The following is a 20,396-nucleotide window of genomic DNA, read 5'->3' as shown; positions in this document are numbered from 1 at the left end:
CAGACAGTGTCCAAAACAATTATTTTTGAAATGTCTATCTGAGCAGGTCATCACCCGGCCCAACCCTCCGCTATGGCCTCCCCATCGCTGGAGAGCTAAGGTGTTGGCTGTGCATGGCCTGAGCCCTGACTCCATGCCCCGGACCCCCCATTGCTCTCTCTTCTCCAGTTACACTGGGTTCTTCCCTGTTACTCATGCATGCTGAGATGCTGTCTTCTCGTAGCCTCTGCATTACTCCTCCTCAGAAAAAGGATCTACCAATGCTCTTTCCCCAGACAGCCCCTGGCTCACTCCTCCACCCCTAACACAAAGGAAAAACCACCTCCTCCAGGGGGCCTTCCCTGACACTTTATTTTAAATGGATTATACATCCTCCCTCCCACCCCTTCCTTATCAGCCTCCTCCTTATCCCTCTCCTCCAACCAGCCTCCCTTCCCACTCTCCACCAGCCTAGCTTCTCTCCCATTTCCTACCAGCTTCTCTCTCACCCATTGCCCACATCTCTCCAAACCCCCACCTATATTGGCCTCTGCCTTGTCTCCTATGTGAAGTGGATTAGGTCTCTACTCCACAACTCTGTGGGAGCAGAGACATTTGCTTCGTTAGTTGACCACTGTATCCCCAGGACCTTGCACATAGTAGGTGCTCAATAAACACATGTTGCACAAATGACGCTCTAGTGGTCTGATTTATTCTGGGTAACATCTTCAGCTAACGATTCCAAGGAGATCGGCCTGTAGGGAAAGCAGGGTGGACTCTGTCCCTTTGGTGGTGGGTCACAGGCCTAGAGAAACCCACACTGAGGGTTTTGCCTTTGATGATGACACACAGAGTCAGGCCTGACAGTCCTCTTGGCTAATGCCACCAGGGACACCCCAGTAATTTTATAGCTTTTCTTTAATCATAAATATCTCCCCTTGGTGTCAACTGGCCCCTTGGAAATCACCAGACGAAATGCTGTCATCAAACCCCGATAAATTCCTAAATGCCCAAGCCAACCGCACCAATTTACAGCAGGTTTTGACTTTAATAATGTTTTGTCTTAGATTTGGCCCTAATTATAAATCATTTGCAACTGTGGTTTAAACCATAAGCAAATCTTACATGGCATTCTTATTATCTACTTAATATCACAGAGAGAAAGATTTATAGAATCACATTCTGGGAATTAAGCAAACGAGGAAACTTTTAGGTGAGGGTGAAACACGTGAAAATTATAGTTTTGTCATAAAACGTTGATTGATCAATGATTATTGTAAAACGGTGGTAACTGTGCTGGCGTCAACATAAATCTGTAATTGGCTGGATTTATTCTTTTTCAAACTACTATATTTCCTACAGTTCTGACCATCGTGTTAATATGAATCTGTCAGATTTACTGTGGTTTTAACTTAATTAACTCCATTTAGCTTATGCATATGTGTGTCGGGGGGGTGTGTGTGTATATATAAACATAGATTTATATATGTTATATATATCCTTAAAATGCATTGTCCCCAGTCACTTACACTTTTTACATGATGGTTTGTGGTTTTCTTCGAATATAATTTTTTACATATTTGGGAAAACCCCATTTTGCTGTTTGAAGGCAACTGTTGCAGAAATGAGTTGGAAGCACTGTTTGAGTTTTTCACCTGTGGGGTGAACACACTAGGTAATGACATTGCATCCTAGGAGACAGTGAAGACTGCAAGAAGATCCTGAGTCAGCCTCAAACCTTGACTCTGCCATTGTGCGGCTGTTTCACCCTAAAGAACCCATTCTACCTCTCTTTACCTGTCTTCTCATCTGTAAAATGGGAATGAAATAATTGCTCCTACTTCAGAGGTTCCTGCAAGGCTTAACCAAGTAAAGAATGTTACACGGTTGGCGTGGGGCTTTGGGAGGCAGTGGATGTTGAGTACATGTAGCGGGTCCTTCTTTCTGCTTCCCAGCCAGGAGTGGACTTGTGATGTATGGAGTAGCATGCCCCAAGGAGTGAGGTCAAGGGAAAATCCCAACCCTCAGAGGAACCATCTTAGGAAGGGCCAGTCCCAGTGCCAGAGGGAACCAGCCCCAACACCCGAATCATCATCTAACCCTAATCTTAATAGGCACAGGGAGATGATGGGTCCAGATCCAAGCCAAGTAGGGACAGAGAACCATGCACGAATTCAAATTTAGAATAATAATGATAAAACAGTAGCTCCCACTTACCCAGAAACGCTTTGCATCACGTCCTACGCATTTTATTTTATTGAGATGAAATCTTGCTCTATTGCCAGGCTGGAGTGCAGTGGTGGAATCCCAGCTCACTGCAACCTCTGCCTCCCAGGTTCAAGCAGTTCTCCTGCCTCAGCCTCCCGAGTAGCTGGGACTATGCGCCACCACGCCTGGTTAATTTTTTTTTTTTTTTCATGTTTTAGTAGAGACAGAGTTTCACCATATTGGCCAGGATGGTCTTGATCTTCTGACTTCGTGTTTCACCCACCTCGGTCCTCTCAAAGTACTGGAATTACAGGTGTGAGCCACCACGCCCAACCTTTTTTTTTTTTTTTGGAGTAAGGTCTCACTCTGCCACCCAGGTTGGAGTGCCATGGTACAGTCACAGCTCACTGCAGCCTCCAACTCCTGGGCTCAAGAGATCCTCCCTCTCAGACTCCCAGTTATCTGGAACTACAGGTGCACATCACCACGCCCAGCTAGTTTTTCTAGTTTTTGAGGAAATGGGAGTCTCACTATGTTGCCCAGGCTGGTTTCAAACTCCTGGCCTCAAGCGGTCCTCCAACCCCAGCTTCCCCAAAAGTGCTAGTATTACAGGTGTGAGCCACAGCACCTGGCACATAACTCTTTACAGACTTCATCTTGTTAAAGCTCAGCAAAGCCTGCTGGCCTATCATCAGCCTTGACAGGAGAAAATTATAATTTCAGAAATGTGACTTGCCCAAGGTCACACAGCTAAGAAGTGGTGGACCTGAGACTCCAGGCCCACGTTCTGAGGGACTGAGTTTTACCGCCTCTGACTGTTATTGAGCCACATGTCCCTTCAGCAGCTGCCCCGTCTCCTGGCAGCATGCATCCTGAGCCAATGCCTCCTTCCAAGTCTCAGATGAGGGAAAAGGAGGCCCAATTCAGCCACTGCCGTCTCTTCCCGTCTAATTGCTAAGGACAGAGCTGAGAAGTCACTGCCCTGAAGCTGACAACCTTCCCTTTCTGTGGAGTTTTGCGTTTGTATTTAGCTGTGCTTTATTTTTCTTGATTCACACTATGGAGCCGGTCAAAAATATTTTCTGAGGGCCTACTCTGAGTCATTGACTCGTGGTGTCTGTTCTCAAGTCGCCCAGGGTCAAGTGAGTCAGCTGTGGGCAAATGAACCCAGACGCTGGATTTCACTGAAAAGTAAACACTGCAAGCACTGGGGGGAAAATGTTGGTTTCATAGATACGTAACTTTCACACGCAGCCTCCCTGCATTCCTCCCCTTCTTCCTCAACCTCTCCCCCACCTCCTTCTCCCTTTCCCTCCTTCCTTTTCTTTCCACATTGTCCCTTTTCTCATCTCGTTCTCCCTCTTTCTTTTTTTTTTTTTTTTTTGAGATGGGGTTTCACTGTTGTAACCCAGACTAGAGTGCAATGGCACGATCTCCGCTCACCGCAACCTCCACCTTCTGGGTTCAAGCAATTCTCCTGCCTCAGCCTACCATGCCCAGCTAATTTTTGTATTTTTTTTTTTTTAGTAGAGATGGGGTTTCACCTTGTTGACCAGGATGCTCTCGATCTCTTGACCTCGTGATCCATCCGCTTCGGCCTCCCAAAGTGCTGGGATTATAAGCATGAGCCACTGCACCCAGCCTCTCCCTCTTTCTTTATTTTCTTCGGTCTTCTTTCTCCTTCTTTCAAACTCCTTTTTCTCCTGTTCCCTTCTCTCTCTTATTTCTTTCTCCAACTCCCTCTTTTTGTTTTTTGTTTTTTTGTTTGTTTGTTTTGAGACAGAATCTTACCCTGTTGTCCAGACTGAAGTGCCATGGCGTGGTCTCGGCTCACTACAAGCTCCGCCTCCCAGGTTCAAGTGATTGTCCTGCCTCACCCTCCTGAGTAGCTGAGACTATAGGCATGTGCCACCATGATCAGCTAATGTGTTGTATCTTTAGTAGAGACGGAGTTTCACCATGTTGGCCAGGCTGGTCTTGAACCCCTGACCTCGTGATCCACCCATCTTGGCCTCCCACAGTGCTAGAATTACAGACATGAGCGACTGCGCCCAGCTCTTCTTTTCTTTCCTTCTTCTATTCTTTTCTCTTGTTTCCTATATTCTTTTCTGTTTTACACACAGGATTTAGTTTTCGTTCAGGTATGGTGAGACCACATAGCAGAGACGACCACTATTGAAAAGATAGTTTATTATTCACAGTTCCCAAGAGGAGGGGGCATGACAGGCTACACAGGGCAGACGGAGCCAGCAGAGGGCCTTTATCACGGATTTTGTTTTCTCAGTTGATGGTAGCCAAAATAAAATAACAATAATAGGCTGGGCATGGTGGCTCACACCTGTAATCCCAGCACTTGGAGAGGCTGAGGCAGTCGGGTCCCTTGAGCCCAGGAGTTTGAGATTAACCTGGGCAACATGGCAAAACCCTGCCTCTACAAAACGTACAAAAAATTAGCCGAGTGTGGTGGTGCACAGTCCTCCTAGCTGTTTGAGAGGCTGGGGTGGGAGGATCGTTCGAGCCTGGGAGGCAGAGGTTTCAGCAAGCCAAGATTGTGCCACTGTACTCCAGCCTGGGAGACAGAGTGAGACCCTGTCTCAGAAACAGCAGTTATAACAATGTCGTGGATTTTGCTGGAAAGAACAGGTGAGCCAGGGTAGGCAGACTTAGCATTGGCCATTGTGAATGAATTCGGCAGATTCTGGGCTGCAGGAGAGGTCCCTAGCTGTCTGGTTCCTGGCCCTGGGGTGATCTGGAGCAAGGGGATAGGGTCTTGGAGGTAGGAGGTTGATAAATAGACTCCGGATTTGGTTGGTTTGCATATCAAAGGCTCCCTCAGAAGGGAAGTGGTTTGTTCCCTCTAGCAATTACCTAATCCTGGGAGGGGCACTCCCTCCCGGGATCCTCAAGGCCCCCGACAATTCCCAAGCCTCATCAAAGACGGAAAGTTAAAAACAGGACTTGTATATCTTTTTCCCTCTCCTTCCTTCCCCTCTCCTCTTCTCTGTTCTCCCTTCCTGTTTCTCTCCTCCCTTCTGCCTCCCCGAGACCTGTGAAAAGCTCATTGCAAAGGTTCAGGTAAGCAGTCACAGAAGCCCGGTTGAGTGGCTGACAATCAGCCGGGAGAGGAACAGGCAGCGTCACCAACTACTTGGGAGGGAGAACGCTCGTTGACTTGATGAGGCTCCAAAAGCCCCGCTCAGCTCTGCTTGCTGGCCCTGGCTTCGCACCACCACCACTGGGACGCCGCCCCTTCCTTGCTCCCATGGTGGCGGCTGCTGTGTTCCCTGCCCTGCCACTATCCTGTGGGTTGGTTGTTTTGCCCAGGCCTGGAATTACCCAAATCCCCTTACATACATGGCTGCCAATGAGGACCGGGGTAAAAAAGGCAATAATTGTGACAGTAACTCACGGGGCCAGGCCTGACACGTCTCTAATTGCCTGCTAAAATTGTCGCTGTCTCCTAAAGTGCAAATTATCACCCGAAATGACAAGAATAATGAATGAGTAACTCTGATGTAATGCAACAATTAGTCCTCAAAGACACTGTCTAATATGGTAATTCAGAGCACCCACTCCTTGTTATTAAGTGCCTGATAATTATTTAATTATCTATCTGCCAGCATGATTTACTTGGTTTATTTAGCTGCAGATGTGGGCAGGAGCATTCGGGTTTAAGGTCAGAGCAAGCCAGCCCCTCTGCTGGCTGCCACATCGGTTTGCTTGGGTGCTGGAGGCTGCCGCCCGTCTGACTTCCCTAATTGGCTTTGACAGTCCTGACCCAAAGTCAGAAAATTGCTTCTCCACCCCCAGCTCTGGTTCAGGGTCACTCAGGGGCTGAGGCTCTTGAAGACCAGCGCTGAGAGTGCCTGCCTTCCCCAGCCCCTTCGGACCCTCCGACAGGTGATCAGAATATCTGGGGGCAGCCGTTTCCCCCACCAAGCCTGACGTGAGTGTTTACTCTGCCCTGGGCATGGCACCAAATCTTACACAAACATCAGCTCATTTAATCTTCACGATAGTGCCAGGAGGTAGAGACAATTGGTGTCGGCATGTGACGGAGAGAGAAACTGGAACTTGGAGAAGTGAGGTCATTCGCCCAAGGTCCCACGGTGAAGGAGTGGTGGGCTGGGGTGAGTCTCCCTGTCTCCAGAGCCATTCTAGTCTCCTGGACCCTGACAGTGGCAATGTGAGGCTGGCCCCAAAGCTGTTAGTCACAGCCCATCCCAGACCAGTGCATGCCCAGAAGAGTCCGGGCAGGGATTCAGGATGGTTGGTGTCGTGGTCTCCAAATCATAAAATCACTGACGGGGAAAGCAGAAAGAGTGGATCTAACCTGTGTTGGCTCAAGGAATTAACCCAGAGCCAAGAATAGAAGGAATTACAGAGAGACAGACAGAATCTACAGAGGGGGCCACTTACTAGCTGAATGCGCTTGGGCAAGTTCCTTATCCTCTAAAGCCTCAGTTTCCTCATCTGTAAAGTGGGGATGATCAGAATCTGCCTCTGATCACCTGTCGAAAGTACCTCATCATCAGATACTCTCCACCCTGCATCCTGCTGACTTCCTTTACTAAATTTCCTTTCCTCTGATTATCTTGTTCATTTATTTACTTATCCCCCACTCTCCCCCCCACACACGTAGAATATAAACTCCACAGAGCTAGGACCCTGTCTGGTTCATTCCTCCTTCACATTCCCTGCATTGAGCACAAAGCTTAGCATGTCATAGTCCCTCAGTAAATATCTGTAGAACGAATGAACAAATGAAAGAAAAATCAGAAGCCAAGTGGGGTCCCCGGCCAGCCACCTCCTTGCCCGAGTGACTTCCCAGCATCTTTGTGCACAGAGATCCCTACACACCATCTGTCCCGGCCAACAATGCTGATGACCCCTTACCTTCATGCCCATACATTTTCATCACACAAAAGGTCATGATGACCACTCCAGCCTCAGTTGTAATTTCCTTGCTCTTGTGTCTCGGCTGACCTGAGACTCCAAGCATCCACCAGCTTCCTCATTCCACATTTCTGAGGGATACGTCTGATTGGTCCAGGCCACCAGGAGCAGATGATCTTGGCATCCCACACGGCCACATCTGAGCACATCTGCCCAACCTCTACCTTCTAGCATGTGGCTCTGTCTGCTGCTGGAGCTCTCTGTAGCTGCACACTGGCCATGCTGAGAATTAACCTCCCCTGGGAGCCACCTTCGGTAAGGGCTGCCAGGAGTCAGGGGGTAAATAGTCTAGCTCCCTCATGCCTCAAATTGAGATCACATAGAAGTATGAATTACGGACTGTCTCCCCCACCTTCCCAGTATGATAAAGCTCCGTTTCTCATGTAGTAGATGCCATTCCTGCCTCACTCAGATCCCCTCTGAAAGATCAATGTATCCAATCCCCTTGGTTGTACATTAAATGTACATTAAACTAGTAATGGACATTGATAAGTCCAGCAATGGCTGTGGTGACTGTTGGCTGCTAAGACAGCAGCACCTCACAGCTAACCCTGCCCTCCGCGGACAGGAGCTGCCTTACCCGGAAATCCTGTGGAGGGTACATCCTCCCCTCTACACCAATTGGCTACACTGGTGTCATGCAGCCAATAATTGACTATTACAAGGGTATAAAAGGCCAGCCTCTTACTCCAAGGCAGAACAACTCTGGGGTGCAGCTCACACTCCAGAGCTCCTCTGGGATCAACTGGAAGCGTGAGACGTCACCTGAAACCATGTCTTTTACTAGCTCAGGAAACGCAGGGCCAAATCTCTCTTGCTCACTGCTGCATCTCTTGCACATAGTATAGTATTTGTTGAGTTAGTAAATAAATGAACAAATGAGTTCATTCATTCATTCATAGATCTGAGTGAATATATGCATATACCTGTATATAAATGCATATGTGTATGTATGCACATCAATGAATAAATTCAAACTATGTAATTCCCAAATCAGGACCTAAGCACCTCTTTCTAAATTATTAGCACGTACATTCAGTGGTCAAAGATCAGCAAAAAGGGACGGACCTCCGGGCTGGAAGTCAGACGGACGACCTTGGTTTTCATCCTTGACTCACTGGGTGACTTTGGTTTTCCCATCTGTCAAATCAGAAGAGCACATTTATTTTTCTCCGTGTTTTTTTCCCCCATAAACTTAAATGCTATATAAGTTTATGTTGTGTGATTTTTTTAATTTTAAATTTTGATATCATTTTAGACTCCCAGAAAAAATTTTAAGACAGTGTTCCTGGCCAGGTGCAGTGGCTCATACCTGTAATCCCAGCACTTTCGGAGGCTGAGGTGGGCAGATCGCTTGAGCCCAGGAGTTCAAGACCAGCCTGGGCAACATAGCAAAACCCTGTCTCTATAAACATATAAAAGTTAGCCAGCCATGGTGGCGTGCATCTGTACTTGCAACTACTTGGGAGGCTGAGGCAAGAGAATTGCTTAAGCCCAGGAGGCACAGGTTGCAGTGAGCCGTGATCATGCCATTGCACTCCAGCCTGGGTGACAGGAGTGAAACTTTCTCAAAAAGCAAAAATAAAAGCAGTGTGTTCTCTTCTGTCTTTACCCCAACTTGCCCTAATGTTCTTGGTTTGTGGGGTTGAAATCCTCCATTTAAGTATCTGGTGATTGTCTGAAGGAGGGAGAGTGAACGGAGCTGTAGAAAGGAAGTCAGTTTGAGAAAACGCAGAATGGAAATTCACTGGGCTTAGCAGCCTTCAAACATGAGGTGGCGGCGGCAGGCAGACAGCATTCCTCTCCGTCTCTCTCCATGCCTGGTGCATCTGCGGTTTTCTCTTATTTGTGGTCTATCACCTCCTATGCCATGGCAAACAAGAGACTTTATAAATATTTCAAACACTAATAATTTGTGCGGTCCCTGCTTAGACTTTTAAATGAATCTAAGAGCATTTCTCTTTGAGGAACCTGCCAAACTGCAGGCGGGTGAAAGAAATACCACCATCCCCTGTCTGAGCTGGGTACTTGACGTAGACATGGGATCAGAGGCTAGGACTGCAGGTGAGGGTCGCCCCTGTCTCTCCCACACACCTCCCCTACCCCAGCCTCTGCCTGGTCAAGCTCTGCCTAGCAGGACAACGACCAGCCTCATCCCTGGATCCACAGGGTGGGGAGATTCTCGCTGCTCCCACAGATAGAGAAATTGGGGGCTGCTAATTTCACAGTTGCTGTTTTAAGAGCTTTGGCTTTAAGTCGGACATTCCTGGGTTTAAATCCCAGCTCCTCTGCTCATTCACTGTGGTGCCTTGGGCAAGTCACTTCTCTCAATCTTTGTTTCCTTATCCATGAAGTAAATAGTCTCGTGATGAAATTCAATAGTAAGTATAAAGTATGCAAGCTTAACACAGGCCGTGAGCTCAATGCACAGTAGCTAGCATTTTCCCTTTCACTGTTTTTAAGTCGTTTATGATGGCTCAGACATGATAGAAGTTTGTTTATTGTTCACACCAACTACCCAATGAAGCTCCAGTGCTGAAGCCATGGAAGATCCTCCATAAATTTCTTCCTATCCAACATCCAGCAAGCGGGAAGGAGAAGAACATGGAGCATCGTCCAGGAGGGGTTCCTTCTGTCCCTCCCAAACCTCACAGTCTAGGGAGAGAAGAACTATGGAAAACAACAACCCATAATATGCAGGGTGGATTCTCAAGAGAGCAGTAGCCAAAAACAGAGAGAACAGAGAAGGCAGATGTGGTTTTGAAAAGTAGAGAAGATTGGCCGGTTACAGCAGCTCACGCCTGTGATCCCAACACTTTGGGAGGCTGAAGTGGGCAGATCACAAGGTCAGGAGTTCGAGACCAGCCTGACCAACATGGTGAAAACCCATCTCTACTAAAAACACAAAAATTACAGGTGGCATGCACCTGTAATCCCAGCTACTCAGGAGGCTGAGGCAGGAGAATCGCTTGAAGCCAGGAGGCGGGGGTTGCAGTGAGCTGAGACTGCACCACTGCACCACTCCCACCTGGGTGACTGAACAAGACTCCATCTCAAAAAAAAAAAAAAGAAAGTAGGGAAGATCCTGGCACACTGTGCCTGAAACCCTTCAGTGGTATCTCATCATTCTCAGGCGAGATAATGACCTCCATCTCCAGCCTTCACTGGGCATGTAGTTCAGTCCCTGCCAATCCTCTTCCACATGGTAGTCCTGACACTCCAGGCTTCTTTTCATTCAGTTAGTCAACCACAGAATTTACCTTCCAAACCAGGCTACTTTGGGGAACGAAAGAGAATGCTATTAATCCATAAGCCAGGACACAAGGGACTGCCTGGGGTAGACCAAGATAAGCCGTCACCGTACACCATCATTCCTGCCATAGAACCTTTGCACATGCTGCCCTCCCTACTCCCCACTCACCTGGCTAACTGGACCTGAAGCTTCAGCATCCCTTCTTTAGCGAAGCCTTTCCCAATACACCAATTCAATCAGATCCCTTGTTAAATTCTGCTGGAACTTGTTTCATTAGGGGCATTAATATGGATTTCTAAATACATACACGATGGTGTCTGTATTTGACTAACTCTGTTTCCAGCAGGACTAGAAACTCCATGAAGTTAGACACTGTGTCTCTTTTTGTTCACTCTTTATCCCTAATTCTGGCACATAGTAAGCATTCTACAAATGCAGCATTGGAAAGTATCAATAATTGCTTACCTCTCCCTAGAGGGCTCAAAATAGAAACCTTCTGATGTGAGAGGATATTTCAATGTGGTCTAGAAGAGTAAGTAAAGAATGGGACTCCATGGAGAAGCAGAGGAACAGCCTTCAAGGTAGAGGGAATTGCAGTGAATGAAAGGAAATGCCGGACCACGTCAAAGCAGTCACACAACGGCCTGGAGTTGATTCCAAAGTGTGGGAATGAGCTGGAGGGGGAAGGTCAGGTTGGAGAAGCCTTGAGGGCTCAGCAAAGGCCTGACTTCCAACAAGCAATGGGGAGCCAGGGAGGATGCTTACTTTCGGGTGCCTTTGAGAGCCATGCTGTCGGAGGTAGGATACAACCCTCACTTCCTCCAAGTAAACCTAGAGTCTGCTGGCAACAGCAGCTTGTTAAGCTTTTCTCCTTAGAGCACAAATCTGTTTTTGATTTTTAACGTTTTAGAGATGAGGTCTCGCTCTGTCACCCAGGCTGGAGTGTTGTGGTGTGACACCATAGCTCATGGCAGCCTCACATTCCTGAGCCCAAGCGATCTCTTGTTTCTGCCTTCTGAGTAGCGGAGACTACAGACGTGCTCCACCATGCCTGGCTAATTTTTAAAATATTTTTTGTAGAGATGGGGTCTCACTACATTGCCCAAGCTGACCTAGAACTGTGGCCTCAAGCAACCCTTTGCCTCAGCCTCCCAAAGTGCTGAGATGACAGGCATGAACCACTGTGTTTAGCCACAAATCTATTTTTAAGGGAGGCTGGGCATGGGGGTGAGCACAACCACATCTGAGGCCCTTCTGTTCCCTGCAGGGTGGTTTTAAAAACCACAAATATGGCTATTTTTTAAAGCTCTATCCAGGGCTTTCCCCACCAGCTATGGCCCACAGAAAGCAGTTGATGTACTAAGGTCACCCAGCCAGGAATCGAACCCTGGTCCTCAGTCCTGTGTCCTCCCATTGTGCTACTCTGCCTCCTGGGTAGGGCCCAGGAGACGAGGACACCGGCACTGGAGTGGCCCTTCGGAGGGGGTCTTATCTAGCCCTGGAATCAGACAGAGCTATACCTGTCCTGAGTGATGAGCAACTCTCACCATTCCCACGCACACCAAGGGAGGTGGCAGAGCAATTGTCCTTGACAACCTGGTATCCCCCACGAAATCACACCTCCCATTCCCAGAGCATTTGATCCTGTGATCCTTATTCCATCCAAAACCCACATCAACTCTTGGACCTGGACACCATTCTTCTCTTTTATCTTAACGGTAAGGAACTGAGGCTCAGAGAGGTTTGGTAACTTGCCTGAGGTCACACAGCTTGTGAGTAGCTCAATCCAGATCTGAACACAGACGGGACTCCAGAATGTTTTAACCCTGCACCAACCACTGCCAAAAGAAAAATACAGTGTCCTGGGGAGAGTTTCCCTTTCTCCATGGAGACGTATAAGAAACAAAAAAAGGCAGGCATCTTCCAGTCTGAGATGAGCTGAAGAGGGTCCCACCAGACTCAGTGGAAGGGCACGCACGATGACTCCAAGGGGCCTGCCACCACTCAGATTCTATTTGCAGGGCTGTCCCTGTCAGGACCAATGAAACATCATCCAGTTAGCCATGCGGTCCACCTGGCTGTCAGCACGGCATTATTTATAACGCCTAACCCACAGCCAGACTGTGATGAAGAATTCAGCCCTGGCTTCTCGGCAGGGAATGCAGTTGACTTTGGAAACAGCTGTCCTGGCAGGCCCGGTACAGCAAATGTGACTTAGACGTGAGCCCCAGTCTAAGGACTTAGGGTCAGCCGCAACTCCTGCCGCAGGCAATCTGGCAGCCAGAGAGATGGTGGTGGCCAAACTGTTCACATGGGGCCATTTGTGTGCCTGAGAGCCTCAAGCGCTTGTCCAGTAGTTCAGATGATGGAATGTGTATTTCTCATAACGGAATGTGGATTCTAACAAATGTACTCTTCACGACTCAAGGCAGACAAACGCTTTAAGAACTGACCACTCTCTCACCGAATCTCCACAACAACCAACAAGGATGTCTTCTATGCCCCATGATCCCCATTCTACAGTAGAAGAAACTGAGTGTCAGAGCGGGAAAAGGCCCCTACCCTCTACTTAACCTGACTCAATTCACATCCATTCAACTGAAATAAACCTATACAACCCAGCTTAGCACAACCTCACCACCAACACGATACAACCCCATTCAACTTGACCTTATTCAACAAAAACCAACTGCACCCAACAAATTCCAACAAATTACAAGTCGACAGTGGGGGCCCAGCATAAGCTACCCTCCTGCTCAGCTACAGCTGGAGCCTTCAGTCAAAGTTCATTAACCCTTTGCAGTCTTATTTCTACTTCATGTTCTCCATCAAACTGTAAGTTCCTTGCGGACAGAGATTGCATTGCTTTTAGCTCTCTGCCCACCAATCCTGGAAAACAGTGGATGTCCAAATGACTGTGGTCCTCATAGTGTGCTGTACCCTATTTATTTAAATGTATAAATGCGTACTTTCACCAGATCAATCATTCTCAGGCTTCTTTGAACTAAGGGACCACAGTAAAATACAAAACAAATGGTGGTTATTTGGTAATTGTGCCAATGAAATTATTATTACGAGAGAGGGTATTATCCAACAAGGGATCAAGAGAGAGTTTTGAAATTTTCCGATCCACAGAGGCTGTTGTCCCCAAGTCACTAAAAGAAAATGCTGAACAAGGAAACTTATGGAAAAAAACATAGTCGATATGTATGCATCCTCAATTATATGTCACATACGGAGGTAAGTGCTTCACATGTGTCAACTCAATATTTATCCCCAGGACAGTCCTAGAGTTGGGAATCTATCTCTCATTTTATGAACAAGGAAACTAAGCTCCAGAAAGGTGGCATGCCTTGCCCAAGGGCACATAGATAGTAGGTGTCAAAGCCAGGAGTGAAACCTAGGAACGTCTGTGGGTTCTCCTTAAAATCCTCCTCACCCAGGTCCCCAAAGGGGATAAAACTCTACTGTCCTCCAAAACTGAATAAGCTTCACAAATTTCTTCTGCTAGTCATATATTTAAACTACATTTTCTTAATGTCCATCTAATGATACAGAAGGTAGATGAATTTGACATCATTCCTGCCCCCAAGCACTCATAATCTAGTTCAGATGAGACCAGTAACTCCATAAAATAAAGTGTTGTGGCCAGGTATGGTGGCTCACACCTATAATCCCAGCACTTTGGGAGTCCAAGGCAGGTGGATCATGAGGTCAGGAGATCGAGACCATCCTGGCCAACATGATGAAACTCCAGCTGTACTAAAACACAAAAAATTAGCTGGACATGTTGGCAGGTGGCTGTAGTCCCAGCTACTTGGGAGGTTGAGAAAGGCTGTACCCAGGAGGCAGAGTTTGCAGTAAGCCAAGATCAAGCCACTGCACTCCAGCCTGGTGACAGAGTGATACTCTGTCTCAAAAAAAAAAAAATGTTGTGAGGATTCAGGGGGCCAGAGAGGGGAAAAGGCTCTATACACTAAGGAGGTTTGAAGGGACAATGATTTCAAGAGTTCCATTAAACACTAATGGCAAGAAAAAAAGAGATGTTTTCGAAACATTATTTTGGTGTTGTGTCCAAAGTACCTTACCTTCTTCAGACAGAAGAGTTGTTGAAATAGTTTATTAAATTGCACTAGATTGAATTTCATTGGGTTGTGGGACTATCTTGTGCTGGGAGTTGTGTTGACTTGGATTGGCTTGTGTTGGGCTGACTTAGGTTATAGGGGATAAGAAGTGGTCTGTTGCCTCGTGTTGAATTGTAATTTGTGGTAAATTGTAAGTAACTGGAATCAATTGGTTTTTGCTGAATATGGTCAAGTTGAATGGGGTTGTATCTGTCGGTGGTGAGGTTGTGCTAAGCTGGGTTATATAGGTTTATTTCAGGTGGCTTGATGTGGACTGAGTTGGGTTAAGTAGATTTGGTTGGGTTAAGTAGATTGAGTTGGGTTAAGTAGATTTGGCTTGGCCAGAATGAAACTGATTGATATCCATCGATTGAGAAGGGTTTAGAGCCATGTCCCCTCCAACAAAGAGAACTGGAAAGCTCTATATTTAGAGCCAAAACCCACAATGGAGGGAGCCATTTAGCATTTGAGGAGACGTAACCCAAACAAATGGTCTTTCCACCTCTGCTAAAATCTAGTTTACTGGCTGGAAAGATGGCAACGAGGGTATCAAGGGTTGGATATTCCAAAGGTCACAAGGTTTTTATGCAATTCTGGCATCTCTGTTAGTCCTATTCCATTCATCCATTTGCAAAGCATCACAGAGCTCCCTACATGTGCTGGATACTGGAGATCAAAGGATGAATAATGCCCCATGCCTGTTCTTAAGGACCTAACGATGCCACGCAATTACTGTTTACTATAATATTGTCTCTCTTGGGCAAACTCCTCATCCTCAAATCTGGCTACCAGAGAGGCAACTGCCAACACTCTGAGCCCAAGACATTGAAACAATGGAGAATATCCACGAGCACAAAAAATACTTTTGGCCAGGAGTGGTGGCTCACAGCTATAATCCCAGAACTCTGGGAGGCCAAGGCAGGCTGGTCACTTGAGCTCGGAAGTCCAACACCAGCCTGGGCAACCTGGTGAAACCCCATCTCTACAAAAAGAATACAAAGTTAACTAGGTATGGCATGTGCCTGTAGTCCCAAGTACTCGGTTGGCTTCAGCCTCCGAGGCAAAGCTTGCAGTAAGCCGAGATCGTGCCACTGCACTCCAGCCTGGGCAACAGAGCCAGACCCTGTCTCAAAAACACACACACACACACATACACACACACGTACAAACAAAACACACTTTTTAAACAAATTAATAATTAAAAAACCTCGAGCAAATCTGATTAAGGAAAAAAATGGAGAAAGGAAGTGAGAAGGGAAAGTTGTACACCATAAGTCTTAACTAGAAAAACAGCAGAGTTTTTACAAATTATTTCAAAAATACTACAAGCAGCATACCACTGATACATTTGAAACTTATAAAATGAATAATTTGAAAGAAATAAAAATGGCCAAAATTGGCATAAGAAGAAAAAACGTTAGACTTGAAAGTCTACTATCCATTAAAAATTGTATGAAATCTATATTATCCCCTCTCCTGACCATCGCACCCTGAGAGCTTAAAATTTTAGAAACCTGTTATATCAAACCTTTAAGGTACAGGTAAATCCAGTGGTCTACACATTACTTTAAAGAATAAGAAAGGTGGGGCATAATCCAAATTCATTTGAGGCTAATAAGACCTTTGTACCGAAATCCACTAAGAATAATACCGATTAAAGAAATCTATATAAAAAAATAGACAAAAGTATGAAATGGAAAACTAGGAAGTCAGATTCAGTAATATTTTAGAAAATATATTATGAAAGGATAGGATGAATCTAAGGAATGCAAGGATGGTTCCATATCGGAAAACCTTTTAGTATAATACACCACATTAAAAGAGAAAATTACATAATTTGCTAAATATATTCTGAAAAAAATCAATCCTCATTTGTCATTCAAATTGTCATTAGAAGAGGAATTGAAGGGAACTTTCCAAGAGAATTTATAGATAAGGTTTTAGGACTAATAAGAACAGTCAGTGAGATTCCAAAATATAAAAGATCAGTAGTGACTTCTGCTTTTGAGAGAGATATAATAGGTCACAGTAAGACGGCATTTGTGGGGGTCCAAAGTGGCTCCCGCCGGAGGTCATGGCGCTCGCGAAGGCGAGGTCATCAGTTCAAGGGTAACCTGAGCAACCTCATAAGCTCAAACTGATTGGCAAAAAAATAAAAAAGACAGCATTTGTGCTGACAGGTAGAAAACACTGGATGAATACAGAAACAGTATTTTTAAGGGAATCTAGAACTGTGAAAGCAAAGAAAGTAAGTATAAGGCTACAGTTCCAGAATAATAAGAACCATTCAGAAATGGGCAGTTTCAACCTGGAGGAATTACTGATATTGGGCTCAGGCTGAGAATCTTCACTCGCCCAGACAGAGGGTAACTGAGGGGGGAAATCCAAAACAGTGGAGTCTAAGGGTGGGCAGTGGGAGTGGTCTGCCCGAGGTGCAGGCAACAGTTCACGCAGACATAGTGGAGAACTTACAAACAATAATAGGGCCGGGTGTGGTGGCTTACGCTTGTAATCTCAGCACTTTGGGAGGCCGAGGCAGGCGGATCACCTGAGGTCAGGAGTTCGAGACCAGCCAGACCAACAGGGAGAAACTCTGTCTCTACGAAAAATACAAAATTAGCCAGGCGTGGTGGCGCGTGCTTATGATCTCAGTTACTCTGGAGGTTGAAGCAGGAGAATCACTTGAACTCGGCAGGTAGAAGCTGCAGTGAGCCGAGATCACGCCACTGCACTCCAGCCTGGGCAGCAAAAGAGAAACTCCATCTCAAAAAAAAAAAGTAAGAAAAAAAGAAACAATGATAAAACTGTCAATCTACTTTTCATTATCACCATGAGTCAGTAACTCTAAACAAATACAGAGAAAAACACTCCCGTCCCCCAATTTTTTTTTATAAGTTCTAAACAATTGCTGCACTGACTGTTAAGGTTTAATAATAAATGTAAACTTCAGATTAGCACATTTTAAAACTTATCTTTTAATGAATATTGTATTCTTCACAGAAGCTAATTCAGAAAACTCAAGCATATAGTCAGCTTTGACTATATATACAACTTTGGCTAAAGGCATTCATTCAAAAGGAAGTTCATAATGACTCCAAGTCAACTGCGCTTATTTGGGCTGAAGTGTGTGTCTCCCACCTCTGCACTACTTCATATTCCTCCACTTAAAGAATAGATTTCAAATAAGCAATGATAGTAAATAACTTGAGTTACTTAAATTCCATCCTTCTATATGAGACCACTTGGAGATTTTACTTATGTTAAATTTTTAGACAGTTAAGTTTAAAAACAGAGCATAGGCCAGGTGCGGTGGCTCATACCTGCAATCCCAGCACTTTGATAGAGTGAGGCAGGTGGATCTCCTGAGGTTAGGAGTTCAAGACCCTCCTGGCCAACATCATAAAACCTCATGAAAAATACAAAAAATATTAGCCAGGCATGGTGGTGCACACCTATAATCCCAGCTATTTGGGAAGCTAGGGAGAAGAATTGCTTGTACCTGGGAGGTGGAGGTTGCAGTGAGCCAAGATCACACCACTGCACTCCAGCCTGGGAGACATAGGGAGGCTCTGCCTCAAAATAAAATAAAATAAAAATAGAGCATTAACTATGAGAAGTAATAGTTTTGTTTAGTATGTACAAAGTTAAGTTCACCTGGAAAATATTGAATTTGAAGGGCATTTATTAAATGGAAAAATTTAACAATTAAATCTAATTAACAATTTAAAATTTAATTGACAATTTAAAAATTTAGTCGTTATTTATTGTAAGACCAAAGAACAAATTAAGAAAATAATAACTGTTTCTGATTGTTATATGGTTATTACTCAAAATTATTTTATCATATGAGAAAAGAGGCGGTGTTAATAAATTATTCACTCTGGGTGGTCAACACGTGAGGGGAGGCGCAGCACTGGAGAAACAAGAAAGCTTTCGGCAGTTGTAGGGCTGGGGTGATAAAATTTGAAATTTTAAACGCCAGTTTTCTCTACCCACAAAATGTTTTCTTATGACTTTCACTACTTCCTGGGAGGCCAAAGACCATGGACAAAAGCTTCTGAAAAGCAGAGTGAAATTTCCCACAGTATCACAATACAACCAACCCTCGGTATCCACGGGGCACTGGCTGCGGGACCCACCTCCCGCCCGCCACGGATACCAAAAGCTGAGGAAGCTCAAGTTCCTTATATAAGCTACATGCATACGTCTTCTGATATACTTTAAATCATCTCTAGATTAGTTATAATACCTAATCCGATGGAAATACCACGTAAATAGTTATGGCTGTACTGTCTTTTATTTGTGGCTTTTAAATCGTTGTATTATTTTTTATGGTTTTTCTTTTCTAAATATTTTTATCCAGAACTTGTTGACTCTGCAAATGTGGAACCCGCAGGTCTCAAGGGCTTGCTATGCTTAAGAAAAAAGACTCTCCAGGAAAAGGGGGATGGCAAAGTAGAAACAGGGGAACCAGAGAGGAAAGTACCAAAGTGAACGGGGAATATTAATGTGAGAGTGCCCAACTCCGCCTGGTTGGCCTGGGGCTATTTCAGTTTTGTTTTGTTTTTTCTGAGGTGGACTTTTGCTCTTGTCCCCCAGGCTAAAGTGCAATGGCACTATCTCAGCTCACCCACAACCTCTGCCTCCCGGGTTCAAACGAGTCTTCTGCTTCAGCCTCCTGAGTAGCTGGGATTACAGGCGCCAGCAACCATATCCAGCTAATTTTGTATTTTTAGTAGAGACGGGGCTTCACCATGTTGGTCAGGCTGATCTCGAACTCCTGACCTCATGTGATCCACCCACCCCGGACTCCCAAAATACTGAGGCATGAGCCACCAAGCCTGGTGCTATTTCCGTTTTAAAGCAGAAAGTCCTGTGTGCCAAGAATCCGCTCGGTCCCAGGCAAACTAGCGTGGTTGGTTACCTCCATGAACACGGAGAATCAAGGACTCTTTCCCCTGAGAGCATTTGCTTATCCAGGAATAGTTGGCAGCTGAGACCTCAGGACTGGATCCTAGGAGAAGAAAACTGTTGGGGAAGTGAGGAATCAGCAGAGATGCAGACATTTAATCAGAACAGCTGTGAGCAGCTGGAAACTGAGGCGTCACCAGCACAGGGATACATTCCCCCTTAAGTTACTTGTTGAAGTTGTGCGGGCATCAGACTAAAGAGCTACACTGAAAACCTCTGAAGGGCAGAACAAAATCTTCGTGAGCCTGGCAAAACTGAGGATAAAAGTATCTGCTAGCCTTTCAGTTGAAAACACTAGAGGGCTGTGCCCAGAAACAGGGCAAATCAGAGGCACACTAGACCTTACTGACTGCAGCCTCACAACAGCAAATACAAGTGCTGGCCGGACTGAGGTGACTCCACCCTGTCAGAGGAAAGCCATTGTGGTAGCCTCCGGCAGACAATAACTTAAGGTAATATTCTATCATTTATCATTTCCAACATAACATTTAAAAGTAGCAGACATGTGAATGTGCGAGATGCTATGAAATAAAAAACAGACAGTAGAAGAACTACAGTTGACAAAGTTATTAAAATGAGCAGATGAGGACTTTTAATAACTACGATTTTTAACAAAATAGATTAGAAGATGAAGAATTTCGCCAAAAAAAAAATGGAGGCTATTTTTCAAAAACAATCCAATGAACATTCTGGAACTGAAAATAAAATATTTGAAATTAAGAACTCAATGGACGCAGAATTTTTTTTTTTTTTTTTTTTTTGAGACAGAGTCTCTGTTACCCTGGCTGGAGTGCAATGGCGCAATCTCGGCTCACTGCAGCCTCCGCTTCCTGGGTTCAGGCAATTCTCCTGCCTCAGCCTCCTGAGTAACTGGGATTACAGGCACGCGCCACCGTGCCCAGCTA

The 20,396-nt window shown here is 45.5% G+C and overlaps 1 long non-coding RNA gene across 7 annotated transcripts in view; it reads right to left on the bottom strand.

Annotated features, from left to right (window-relative positions):
- Positions 1 to 20,396, bottom strand: part of LOC118146308 (uncharacterized) — a 221,145-nt gene that overhangs the window by 26,812 nt on the left and 173,937 nt on the right. For 4 of the 7 annotated variants that reach the window (XR_013522028.1, XR_013522033.1, XR_013522032.1 and 1 more), the window contains one exon: positions 4,270 to 19,548. This is a non-coding gene — a long non-coding RNA (uncharacterized LOC118146308). Of the gene's footprint in view, positions 1 to 4,269; positions 19,549 to 20,396 lie in introns of those variants that run through there. The other 3 variants (XR_013522034.1, XR_013522035.1, XR_013522029.1) reach the window with 2 other exon arrangements.

The sequence above is a fragment of the Callithrix jacchus genome, chromosome 1, assembly GCF_049354715.1.
Source record: "Callithrix jacchus isolate 240 chromosome 1, calJac240_pri, whole genome shotgun sequence".
Lineage (NCBI taxonomy): Eukaryota > Metazoa > Chordata > Mammalia > Primates > Cebidae > Callithrix > Callithrix jacchus.
This window is presented reverse-complemented; position numbering and strand designations above follow the sequence as displayed.